The sequence below is a fragment of the Dendropsophus ebraccatus genome, chromosome 6 (assembly GCF_027789765.1).
Source record: "Dendropsophus ebraccatus isolate aDenEbr1 chromosome 6, aDenEbr1.pat, whole genome shotgun sequence".
Taxonomy (NCBI): domain Eukaryota; kingdom Metazoa; phylum Chordata; class Amphibia; order Anura; family Hylidae; genus Dendropsophus; species Dendropsophus ebraccatus.
In genome coordinates, this window is record NC_091459.1 from 149,159,298 (window position 1) to 149,173,270 (window position 13,973).

At 48.1% G+C, this 13,973-nt stretch overlaps 1 protein-coding gene across 9 annotated transcripts in view; it reads left to right on the forward strand.

Annotated features, from left to right (window-relative positions):
• Nucleotides 1-8,959: 8,959 nt before the first annotated feature.
• Nucleotides 8,960-13,973, forward strand: part of DTNB (dystrobrevin beta) — a 136,792-nt gene continuing 131,778 nt past the window's right edge. For 6 of the 9 annotated variants that reach the window (XM_069973230.1, XM_069973226.1, XM_069973234.1 and 3 more), the window contains exon 1: nucleotides 8,960-9,075. The gene's annotated coding sequence lies outside the window, so the exon portion shown is untranslated. The other 3 variants (XM_069973233.1, XM_069973235.1, XM_069973229.1) reach the window with 2 other exon arrangements.

Here is a 13,973-nt window from a genome sequence, read left to right on the forward strand (position 1 = left end):
CTTCCCCACCTGACCCCCATCCCTCCCCATACACTACCCTACCTGACCCCCATCCCTACTCATACACTACCCTACCTGACCCCCATCTCTCCCCATACACTACCCCACCTGACCCCCATCCCTCCCCATACACTACCCTACCTGACCCCCATCCCTACTCATACACTACCCTACCTGACCCCCATCTCTCCCCATACACTACCTCACCTGACCCCCATCCCTCCCCGTACACTTCCCCACCTGACCCCCATCCCTCCCCATACACTACCCTACCTGACCCCCATCCCTCCCCATACACTACCTCACCTGACCCCCATCCCTACCCATACACTACCTCACCTGACCCCCATCCCTCTCCATACACTACCCCACCTGACCCCCATGCCTCCCCATACAATACCCCACCTGACCCCATCCCTCCCCATGCACTACCCCACCTGACCCCCATCCCTCCCCATACACTACCTCACCTGACCCCCATCCCTACCCATACACTACCCTACCTGACCCCCATCCCTCCCCATACACTACCTCACCTGACCCCATCCCTCCACATACACTACCCTACCTGACCCTTCCACACACAGTACCCCACCTGACCCCCATCCCTCCCCATACACTACCCTACCTGACCCCCATCCCTCCCCATACACTACCTCACCTGACCCCCATCCCTCCCCATACACTACCCCACCTGACCCCCATGCCTCCCCATACACAACCCCACCTGACCCCATCCCTCCCCATACACTACCCCACCTGACCCCCATCCCTCCCCATACACTACCCTTCCACACACACACTACCCCACCTGACACTTCCACACACACATGCACACTACCCCAGCTGACCCCCATCTCTCCGGGGACGGGGAATACGTGGTATGGTCAGGCCGCACTGTAAGGCTGCGGGGCTTGCATACGGCCTAATCCTTTTCTGGATGCAGCCGCCTGTCAGCGACTATGGCTACACGTGTCAGTGCTGACACACGTTTGCCACCACAGACCTAGACCCTAACATGTTCTACTAATACTCGAGCACAGTCACCGCCCTAGAACTACACTAGGGATAGAACACTCATCTAACTGGCTCCACCAGGAAGACTATCTAACTGGCTCCACCAGGAAGACTCATCTAACTGGCTCCACCAAGAACACTCATCTAACTGGCTCCACCATAAACACTCATCTAACTGGCTCCACCAAGAACACTCATCTAACTGGCTCCACCATAAACACTCATCTGACTAGCTCCACTATAAACACTCATCTAACTGGCTCCACCATAAACACTCATCTAACTGGCTCCACCATGAACACTTATCTAACTGGCTCCACCATGAACACTCCTCTAACTGGCTCCACTAAGAACACTCATCTAACGGTCTCCACCATGAACACTCATCTGACTGGCTCCACCATGAACACTCATCTGACTGGCTCCACCATGAACACTCATCTGACTGGCTCCACCATGAACACTCATCTGACTGGCTCCACCATGAACACTCCTCTAACTGGCTCCACCATGAACACTCCTCTAACTGGCTCCACTAAGAACACTCATCTAACGGTCTCCACCATGAACACTCATCTGACTGGCTCCACCATGAACACTCATCTAACTGGCTCCACCATGAACACTCATCTGACTGGCTCCACCAGGAACACTCATCTAACTGGCTCCACCAAGAACACTCATCTAACTGGCTCCAAAATGAACACTCATCTGACTGGCTCCACCATGAACACTCATCTGACTGGCTCCACCATGAACACTTATCTAACTGGCTCCACCATGAACATTCATCTAACTGGCTACACCATGAACACTCATCTAACCGGTTCCACCGTGAACACTTATCTAACTGGCTCCACCATGAACACTTATCTGACTGGCTCCACCAGGAACACTCATCTAACTGGCTCCACCATGAACACTCATCTAACTGGCTCCACCATGAACACTCATCTAACTGGCTCCACCATGAACACTCATCTGACTGGCTCCACCATGAACACTCATCTAACTGGCTCCACCATGAACACTAATCTAACAGGCTCCACCATGAACACTCATCTGACTGGCTCCACCATGAACACTAATCTAACTGGCTCCACTATAAACACTGATCTAACAGGTTCCACCATGAACACTCATCTGACTGGCTCCACCATGAACACTCATCTAACTGGCTCCAGCATGAACACTCATCTAACAGGCTCCACCATGAACACTTATCTGACTGGCTCCACCATGAACACAAATCTAACGGTCTCAATCTTGAGCAGTCATCTAACTGGCTCCACCATGAACACTCATCTAACTGCCTCCACCATGAACACTCATCTAACAGGTTCCACCATGAACACTCATCTAACAGGCTCCACCATGAACACTCATCTAACTGGCTCCACCATAAACACTCATCCAACAGGTTCCACCATGAACACTCATCTGACTGGCTCCACCATGAACACTCATCTAACTGGTTTACCATGAACACTCATCTGACTGGCTCCACCATGAACACTCATCTGACTGGCTCCACCATGAACACTCATCTGACTGGCTCCACCATGAACACTCATCTAACGGTCTCCACCATGAACACTCATCTGACTGGCTCCACCATGAACACTCATCTAACTGGCTCCACCATGAACACTCATCTGACTGGCTCCACCAGGAACACTCATCTAACTGGCTCCACCAAGAACACTCATCTAACTGGCTCCAAAATGAACACTCATCTGACTGGCTCCACCATGAACACTCATCTGACTGGCTCCACCATGAACACTTATCTAACTGGCTCCACCATGAACATTCATCTAACTGGCTACACCATGAACACTCATCTAACCGGTTCCACCGTGAACACTTATCTAACTGGCTCCACCATGAACACTTATCTGACTGGCTTCACCAGGAACACTCATCTAACTGGCTCCACCATGAACACTCATCTAACTGGCTCCACCATGAACACTCATCTAACAGGCTCCACCATGAACACTCATCTGACTGGCTCCACCATGAACACTCATCTAACTGGCTCCACCATGAACACTAATCTAACAGGCTCCACCATGAACACTCATCTGACTGGCTCCACCATGAACACTAATCTAACTGGCTCCACTATAAACACTGATCTAACAGGTTCCACCATGAACACTCATCTGACTGGCTCCACCATGAACACTCATCTAACTGGCTCCACCATGAACACTCATCTAACAGGCTCCACCATGAACACTTATCTAACTGGCTCCACCATGAACACAAATCTAACGGTCTCAATCTTGAGCAGTCATCTAACTGGCTCCACCATGAACACTCATCTAACTGCCTCCACCATGAACACTCATCTAACAGGTTCCACCATGAACACTCATCTAACAGGCTCCACCATGAACACTCATCTAACTGGCTCCACCATAAACACTCATCCAACAGGTTCCACCATGAACACTCATCTGACTGGCTCCACCATGAACACTCATCTAACTGGTTTACCATGAACACTCATCTGACTGGCTCCACCATGAACACTCATCTGACTGGCTCCACCATGAACACTCATCTGACTGGCTCCACCATGAACACTCATCTGACTGGCTCCACCATGAACACTCATCTGACTGGCTCCACCATGAACACTCATCTAACTGGCTCCACCATGAACACTCATCTAACAGGTTCCACCATGAACACTCATCTAACAGGCTCCACCATGAACACTTATCTGACTGGCTCCACCATGAACACTCATCTGACTGGCTCCACCATGAACACTCATCTGACTGGCTCCACCATGAACACTCATCTAACTGGCTCCACCATGAACACTCATCTAACAGGCTCCACCATGAACACTTATCTGACTGGCTCCACCATGAACACTCATCTAACGGTCTCCATCTTGAGCAGTCATCTAACTGGCTCCACCATGAACACTCATCTAACTGCCTCCACCATGATGAGTGTTCATGGTGGAGCCAGTCAGATGAGTGTTTATGGTGGAACCTGTTGGATGAGTGTTTATGGTGGAACCAGTTAGATGAGTGTTCATGGTGGAGCCTGTTAGATGAGTGTTCATGGTGGAACCTGTTAGATGAGTCTAACAGGTTCCACCATGAACACTCATCTAACAGGCTCCACCATGAACACTCATCTAACTGGCTCCACCATAAACACTCATCCAACAGGTTCCACCATAAACACTCATCTGACTGGCTCCACCATGAACACTCATCTAACTGGCTCCACCATGAACACTCATCTGACTGGCTCCACCATGAACACTCATCTGACTGGCTCCACCATGAACACTTATCTGACTGGCTCCACCATGAACACTCATCTGACTGGCTCCACCATGAATACTCATCTGACTGGCTCCACCATGAACACTCATCTAACTGGCTCCACCATGAACACTCATGTAACTGGCTCCACCATGAACACTCATCTGACTGGCTCCACCATGAACACTCATCTAACTGGCTCCACCATGAACACTCATGTAACTGGCTCCACCATGAACACTCATCTGACTGGCTCCACCATGAACACTCATCTAACTGGCTCTACTATGAACACTCATCTGACTGGCTCCACCATGAACACTCATCTAACTGGCTTCTACACGAGTTCCCGGCCAGAAAAAGACATACTGGAGCCCCGTAAACCAACTAACATAATGCACAGTAATGGCTGTGCTGCAGGTGTAACAGGTGCCAGATGCCTCCAGCAGATACTGCCGACCCATGAATGTTCCCTGTGGATGAAAAATGCTGCAAAATGCCTCGAGATGTCCGGCCCTGGATTGCGTCTCATTTGGCCCCCGGCTGCGATCAGTAGCTGGGAGCTGCCGCTGGTAATGATCTACTGTGTCGGCTACTTAACTATTTAAATGCATTCCCTGGTTGTCCAGTGGGGGAATTGGCTCGCCAAGATGCAATCACAGCCATTATACTTACCGCACAGGGCCTCTTCTTTGTCCTGGTGTGGCCCCTGGTTTGGCCTTCAGCATCCAATGAAGATTCCATTGATCAGTGCAATACATATGTACAGCGTTGATCCGTATGAGCAATCATGGTATAGTCGAGAGAGTCTGTAGGGGAGAAAATGACGTCACTATGGCTTCTTAAGCACGAGGTGGAAAAAACAAAAGTGCAAAAATGAGAAGTGGCTGAGGAAGGAAGGAAGGGGTTAATACCTGAGATCACTGCAGTTAGCTGCTGTACTGAGACCGTAGGATGAGGCTGAACTCTCCAGACAGCTGTCACTGAGGAGTACAGAGGTTTGGGTGACCTGAGGGAGACGGCTTAGGGCCAGGACAAAGGGTAGGGCATGGCCTAGGGCGCAATCTCCTGCTGAATTACAGGGGGCGCAGTCCTCAAGTAAAAATGCCCCCACCCGACCTCACCGACCTTTGCTGAAGGCTCCAGCCCTGTGGTGGCAGGCACAAGCTCTCCTCCTCTCTTCTGCTTTGCTCTGGAGCTGAAGAAAAGCTCGTTACCAATGTCACATGACGTCCGGAGCCAATCAGGAGAGGGGAGAAGTGCAGGGACAAGTGTGGTTACAGATGGCCAACCCCCGCCCCCTCCCAACGGAGACAGATGAGGAGTATGATCCTCCACTGAGTGACAGCGTCCTCTTCCACAGCTACTGCTAATGCTGTGTGGGTAAATATATGTATCTGTGTGTGTGTGTTAGTGCTCATGTGTGGCTAAGGTAGAACTAGAACTCCCAGCGTGATCCTGTGTGGCTGTGGTAATACTACAGCTCCCAGCATGCTCCTGTGTGGCTTTGGTAGAACTACAACTTCCAGCATGCTCCTGTGTGGCTTTGGTAGAACTACAACTTCCAGCATGCTCCTGTGTGGCTTTGGTAGAACTACAGCTCCCATCATGCTCCTGTGTGGCTTTGGTAGAACTTTAACTCCCAGTATGTACCTGTGAGGCTGAGGTAGAACTACAACTCCCAGCATGATCATGTGTGGCTGAGCTAGAACTACAACTCCCAGCATGATCCTGTGTGGCTGTGGTAATACTACAGCTCCCAGCATGCTCCTGTGTGGCTTTGGTAGAACTTCAACTCCCAGCATATACCTGTGTGGCTGTGGTAGAACTACAACTCCCAGCATGCTCCTGTGTGGCTTTGGTAGAACTACAACTTCCAGCATGATCCTGTGTGGCTGTGGTAATACTACAGCTCCCAGCATGCTCCTGTGTGACTGTGGTAGAACTACAGCTCCCATAATGCTCCTGTGTGGCCTGGTAGAACAACAGCTCCCAGCATGCACCTGTGTGGCTGTGGTAGAACTACAGCTCCCAGTGTGCTCCTATGTGGCTTTGGTAGAACTAGTGCTCCCAGCATGATCCCTTGTGAATGTGATAGAACTACAACTCCCAGCATGATCCTGTGTGGCTATAGTAGAACTACAACTCCCAGCATGATCCTATGTGGCTGTAGTAATACTACAACTCCCAGCATGTTCCTGTGTGGCTTTGGTAGAACTACAGCTTCCAGCATGCTCCTGTGTGGCTTTGGTAAAACTACAGCTCCCATCATGTTCCTGTGTGGCTTTGGTAGAACTTCAACTTCCAGAATGATCCTGTGTGGTTATAGTAGAACTACAACTCCCAGCAAAATCCTGTGTGGCTGTGGTAATACTACAGCTCCAAGCATGCTCCTGTGTGACTGTGGTAGAACTACAGCTCCCATAATGCTCCTGTGTGGCTTTGGTAGAACAACAGCTCCCAGCACACACCTGTGTGGCTGAGGTAGAACTACAGCTCCCAGCGTGCTCCTATGTGGCTTTAGTAGAACTACTACTCCCAGCAAGATCCTGTGTTGCTGTTGTAATAGCACAGCTTCCAGCATGCTCCTCTGTGGCTGTGGTAGAACTAAAGCTCCCAGCATGCTCCAGTGTTGCTTTGGTAGAGCTACGACTCCCAGCATGCTCCTGTGTGGCTTTGGTAATACTACAGCTCTCAGCATGCTCCTATGTGGCTATGGTTGAACTACAGCTCCCATCATGCTCCTGTGTGGCTTTGGTAGAACAACAACTCTCAGCATGCTCCTGTGTGGCTGTGATGAAACTACAACTCCACCATCCTAAGCCGCTCCCAATGCTCCTCCCCTGGACCAGAGACAGATGAGCAGTATGATCCTCCACTTCACCTCCTCCTCATGGGCAGAGGCAGTGTCATCCTCCAGCGGCAACAACTCCCAGCAGACCAGATATAGCAGCAGCATATAGTCCGGCCCTCCACTGCTCTGAGGGAACGGGCCCCCTGTGTAAAATGTTTGGGGACCCCTGCTATACACTATGTGGGGGCAGCCAGGAGGCTATACTGTATGTGGAGACTATACACTGTGGGGGCTGCCAGGAGGCTGTACTGTATATGGGGGCTATACACTATGTGGGGGATACACTATGTGGGGGTGTGTGGAGACTATACACTATGTGGGGTCAGCCAAGAATTTATACTGTATGTGGGGGCTATACACTGGAGGGGGGGGGGGGGGGGGAAGGGGCGCCATTTGCCTTCTCTGTCTAGGACACCAAAACCCCTTGTCCCGGCCCTGAGCCAGCTGACTACCTCAAGGGGACTCACCCAGTTAGTACAGTATTCTGCTGGAGGGGCTCTAACCAATTTTTTTTAGTTGATGGCAATAAGGCGGAGCCTGGACTCACGGCTATGATGTGTCTGGGCAGAGGGCACACAGTGACATGTCCAGTAGTACAAACCATCTATCGGTATTACCCTTAGGTCCTGGTGAGTTGCAGCAGGGTACGTCGGCGACTATGCTCTTCTCCAATCCGCTGGCTGTAGACTGAAGGTCTGGGAGTTTCAGGGCTTGGAGAGTCAGGATAGCTGCTCAGCGTGGATAGGTTGTTGTACCTTCTTGGTGGGATATACTTACCTGACATGGCTCGCGTACAGAAACACTGGAAACGTTGTAGGATGAGGATACAGAGCAGGCACTGGCCCAGGGCCCGGCCCATGGAGGGGGATACAGTATCTGAGTGCTGAAATCCCTCCCTCAGATCATCTCCTTACCACCTTCTATATGTTGGTGGGTTTCCCATTGGTGGAGAAGATCTGAGGCACCCTGAGACAGGATTGGCTGGTTACACTTTGGGAACATGAGAAGTATCTCCTCTGTGAGGTGACCATTACAGGGACTGTCTCTCCGCAGGTGGCAGATATGTGCAGAACATTACTCACACCATTAAAGGAGACGTCTGGCCCGGTGTGCTGCATCGCGGAGCTCCCGTACCCCGCCGCGTGACTTCTTCTACTGGTTAAGTCACGACCCAGGTTGAACGTCACAAGTAGGTGGGATTTAGCCTGCTTGGCCAACCACTGACTGAGCGGGACATCCGTCAGCCAGGTGGTGGCGCACATGACAGGTGGATGTGACTTCTTTTTATGCTCCCCCACCCCTGGCTGCCATAATCTTTTTGGCCTTGCGCCTAACTTCCCCTGTAACTCTCATCATTGCTCTCCAGCTTGTGCTTATAGTAATAGCATAGAGCGACATCTAGTGACCAAAATGCAGCAAGACATCTTCATCCACAAATAACTATATAATACAACACACAGTATATATACCCCTATTGTCTCTTATAGGCAGCAGAGTGCATGAGGCTGGCAATCCTCTAACCCATTAACCCTTTGGTAGTCACAGCAATGCTGATACAGCAGAGAATACAAAACATGGTTACAGAGAACAATTACAACACACTTGTATACAACATGGCGGCTATGGCAGGGTGATATGTGGGGCCGAGAATGCGGAGCGTATTGGTGGTGAGGAGGCCTGTACATAGACCACCCTGGAGGAGGAGATCCCGACCTGGCAAACAAAGCCAGTGACAAAGATGGCGGCGGACGCCTCGTGTGGAGAGCGCAGAGGTGGCGGGGGCGGAGTATACGAGTGCGCGCGTCATGGACGCGCCTCCCGGGCTGGCAGGAAGAGGGAGCGCGCACCCGACCGGTGCCGTACGGTTGTGAGCGCGCCGCGGGGAACGGGAGCGGAGACCGGAGAAAGGTGAGAGCCGGTACCATGTATATACACGCCGGGCTGAATTCATACAGTACATCCTGTCAGTGACCTCCCCCATCATGCTTCCATAATGGTATGTCCCGTTATGTGTGTGTATGATGTGTCCCCCTCATCCTGATGAATCATTGGTATATTCCACATACATCAGAGAGTATAGAGCACCTGGGTATAACACTACCTATAAGTCACCTCCTGTATATATGTCCCCCCTCCTGTATATATATGTCCCCCCTCCTGTATATAACACTGTGTGTCCTGTATATATGTCCCCCTCCTGTATATAACACTGTGTGTTCTGTATATATGTCCCCCTCCTGTATATAACACTGTGTGTCCTGTATATATGTCCCCCCTCCTGTATATATGTCCCCCTCCTGTATATAACACTGTGTGTCCTGTATATATGTCCCCCCTCCTGTATATACAGAGGTGACACATATACAGGAGAGGTGACATATATAAATATACACACATATATATATATATATATATATATATGTGTATATTTATATATGTCTCCTCTCCTGTATATGTGTCACCTCTGTATATACAGGAGAGGGGACATATATACAGGTCAGTGTTATACAGAGGTTACATATATACAGGACACACAGTGTTATATACAGAACGTTATATATATATATGCCTTGGTAACCCTTGGTAACCCTTGTCTTATGTCGTTATACTCACCACAGAGTTAGACTTTGACTTACAGGGGCCACCCTGGTGTTTCCCTATTTAGGTCCCAAAGCTCGCAACAGAGTGAGGACCTGAGGGGCTATGTATCAGGGTGGTTTGGTGCTCTCCCCACTAGGAGGCGCCCCTTGGCAATGGGCTTCCTTCTCTGGAGAGAGGGATATCTGCCTATTCCCGTGTTTTGGGACTCGTAACTGAGGCTCCACAGACCCCTTTTTTGCATATATATATAGATGTGTGTCACCTCTCCTGTATATAACACTATATATATATATATATATACTAGAAAATGTACCCGGCGCTGCCCAGGTATAAAGTGTCTGTCAGTGTGTTAATTAGATTTGTTCCCAGAGTGCTCAGGGGGCCACTCTATACCCTTGTTTTTTTGTTTAAGGGGAAATTGCCAGGCACCCTATATACCCCTATATACCTGACAGTTCTGCACTGTTCATGTAAATTGTAGCTTCTGCACATTAGAAATAAACTAAATACTTTAAACATCCTAAATACCTAATAGCCAAACTAAGATTTCATGTGATCAGACTGTATACAGAGCCTGATTATATACAACATTGGCAGTGTTATATACAGCCTGGTTATATACTACATTGGCAGTGTTATATACAGCCTGGTTATATGCAACATTGTCAGTGTTATATACAGAGCCTGGTTATATACAACATTGGCAGTGTTATATACAGAGCCTGGTTATATACAACATTGGCAGTGTTATATACAACATTGGCAGTGTTATATACAGAGCCTGGTTATATACTACATTGGCAGTGTTATATACAGAGCCTGGTTATATACTACATTGGCAGTGTTATATACAGAGCCTGGTTATATACAACATTGGCAGTGTTATATACAGAGCCTGGTTATATACAACATTGGCAGTGTTATATACAACATTGGCAGTGTTATATACAGAGCCTGGTTTTATACAACATTAGCAGTGTTATATACCGCCTGGTTATATACAACATTGGCAGTGTTATATACAGAGCCTAGTTATATACAACATTGGCAGTGTTATACTGAGCCTGGTTTATTACAGCATTGGCAGTCTTATACAGTATACAGACTGGTTACATACAACATTGGCAGTGTTATACAGAGCCTGGTCACATACAACATTGGCAGTGTTATATACAGCTTGGTTATATACAACATTGGCAGTGTTATATACAGCCTGGTTATATACAACATTGGCAGTGTTATTTACAGCCTGGTTATATACAACATTGGCAGTGTTATATACAGCCTGGTTATATACAACATTGGCAGTGTTATATACAGAGCCTGGTTATGTACAACATTGGCAGTGTTATTGCCAGGTACATAGACATAAAGATACCTGATACAACTCCGGAGCAGCAACAAACAATTGTCCATGTGAAAAAGATGCAGAATCCAGATTTATGTTGCCACCTGCAGTGATCAGGCTTGGGCCTTGTTTATTGCCATTGCAAATGATGCTTAACAGGTAACTGCAATCGCCTAAAAGGTATTGTTTCATCTGAATTAATCAGTGGAATTAGTGTATACCTGTAGTGTATAGTTTGGGGGGGGGGGGGCGTCTGTATACCTGCAGTGTATAGTTGGTGGAGGTCCTGTATATCTCTAGTAAATAGTTGGTGAAGGTGCTGTATACCTGTAGTTTATAATTTGAGGGTCGTGGATACCTGTAGTTTACAGTTTGTGGGGCCTGTATGCCTGTAGTGTAGAGTTTGAGGTCCTGTATACCTGTGGTGTATAGTTTGGGGGTCCTTTATACCTGTAGTGTAGAGTTTGGGGGGTCCTGTATACCTGTAGTATAAAGTTGGTGGAGGTCCTGTATACCTGTAGTATATAGTTGGTGGAGGTTCTGTATACCTGTAGTATATAGTTGGTGGAGGTCCTGTATACCTGTAGTATATAGTTGGTGGAGGTCCTGTATACCTGAAGTGTATAGTTTGGGGGTCCTGTATACCTGTAGTATAAAGTTGGTTGAGGTCCTGTATGCCTGTAGTGTATAGTTTGAGGGCCCTTTATACCTGTAGTGTATAGTTTGAGGGCCCTTTATACCTGTAGTGTATAGTTTTATGGTCCTTTATACCTGTAGTATATAGTTTTGGGGCCCTGTATACCTGTAGTATATAGTTTTGGGGAACTGTATACCTGTAGTGTATAGTTTTTGGGGTCCTGTATACCTATAGGGGGAGATTTATAAAGGGTGTAAATATACACTTGGTGTAAACTGCCCACAGCAACCAATCACAGCTCAGCTTTCAGCTCTGGTAAAATATAAGAGGAGCTGTGATTGGTTGCTGTGGGCAGTTTACACAAAGAGTATATTTACACCCTTTATAAATCTCTCCCATATTGTTTAGTTTTATAGTCCTTTATACCTGTAGTGTATATTTGTATGGTCCTGTATACCTGTAGTGTATAGTTTGGGGGTCCTGTATACCTGTAGTATATAGTTGGTGGAGGTCCTGTATAACTGTAGTGTATAGTTTTGGGGTCCTATATACCTGTAGTGTCCTGTATACCCATACCTCCCATTCCTCTCTAGAAAGTGTCTGGTTTCTTACAGTATAAAAGACCCAAACTTGCATATTATTCTATCATGTGGTGCCAGCTGGATCCTAAACATTGTTATATTCCCATGAATCATGTGACATGTGGCCGCTGTCACACATGCAGACTCATTGAGTTCTGTGGCCCCATACACATCTGTAGGTGTTTCTGATCCAATTGGGGACATGATCCATGCTGCAACAAAACGATGAAGCCATTGTGTGTCTGTGTCACCTATCTGACAGGGGCATGTATACTTGTAGTGTATAGTTTTGGGGTCCTGTATACCTGTAGTTTCCTGTATACATGTACTGTATAGATGGAGTAGGGGGTCCTGTATAGATGGAGTAGGGGGTCCTGTATACATGTACTGTATAGATGGAGTAGGGGGTCCTGTATAGATGGAGTAGGGGGTCCTGTATAGATGGAGTAGGGGGTCCTGTATACATGTACTGTATAGATGGAGTAGGGGGTCCTGTATACATGTACTGTATAGATGGAGTAGGGGGTCCTGTATACATGTACTGTATAGATGGAGTAGGGGGTCCTGTATACATGTACTGTATAGATGGAGTAGGGGGTCCTGTATACATGTACTGTATAGATGGAGTAGGGGGTCCTGTATACATGTACTGTATAGATGGAGTAGGGGGTCCTGTATACATGTACTGTATAGATGGAGTAGGGGGTCCTGTATACATGTACTGTATAGATGGAGTAGGGGGTCCTGTATACATGTACTGTATAGATGGAGTAGGGGGTCCTGTATACATGTACTGTATAGATGGAGTAGGGGGTCCTGTATACATGTACTGTATAGATGGAGTAGGGGGTCCTGTATACATGTACTGTATAGATGGAGTAGGGGGTCCTGTATACATGTACTGTATAGATGGAGTAGGGGGTTCTGTATACATGTACTGTATAGATGGAGTAGGGGGTCCTGTATACATGTACTGTATAGATGGAGTAGGGGGTCCTGTATACATGTACTGTATAGATGGAGTAGGGGGTCTACCAGTTATTTCTGTGGATCTGTTGTGGGGCAACTTCCCTAGCAACCAATCAGATTCCAGCTCCCTGTGAAAATGAAAGTAGTAATCCTATTGGTTGCTAAGGCTCCCAACTGCCATTACTGCTGGAGACCTGCAGCACTAATTATATCACCTGTGTGTGCAGTGTGGAGATTCTACCAGTCATCTCTATGGGGCGCTCTTCCCCCTCCCCTCCTGTACATCTGGCGGGAACGGGACCTTCGCTCTAACCTTCCCGGGCACCCAATGTATCTGTGGACCAAATTTGGGGTCAAACGGTTCAGGCGTTTGGAAGTCTATATGGGACAGACAGACTTTCATTTCTATGATATAGATCTACATATGTATCTGATTGGTTGCTGGGATCTGATTGGTTGCTGTGGATGCTGGGATCTTATTCATTGCTATAGTAACTGCTCCTCTCCACCAGTTTCCCTTATACTTGTTGTCCAGGTTCCTCCTCACGTGTCCAGGTCAGGGTGACAACCAATATGGCCGCCATGATGGCTGACACAGCTTCCCATAGTCCTGTTGGTCGGTGGTGTGACTGCTGGGTCTGTATCACAACTACCGGGAGTTATTCTCCCC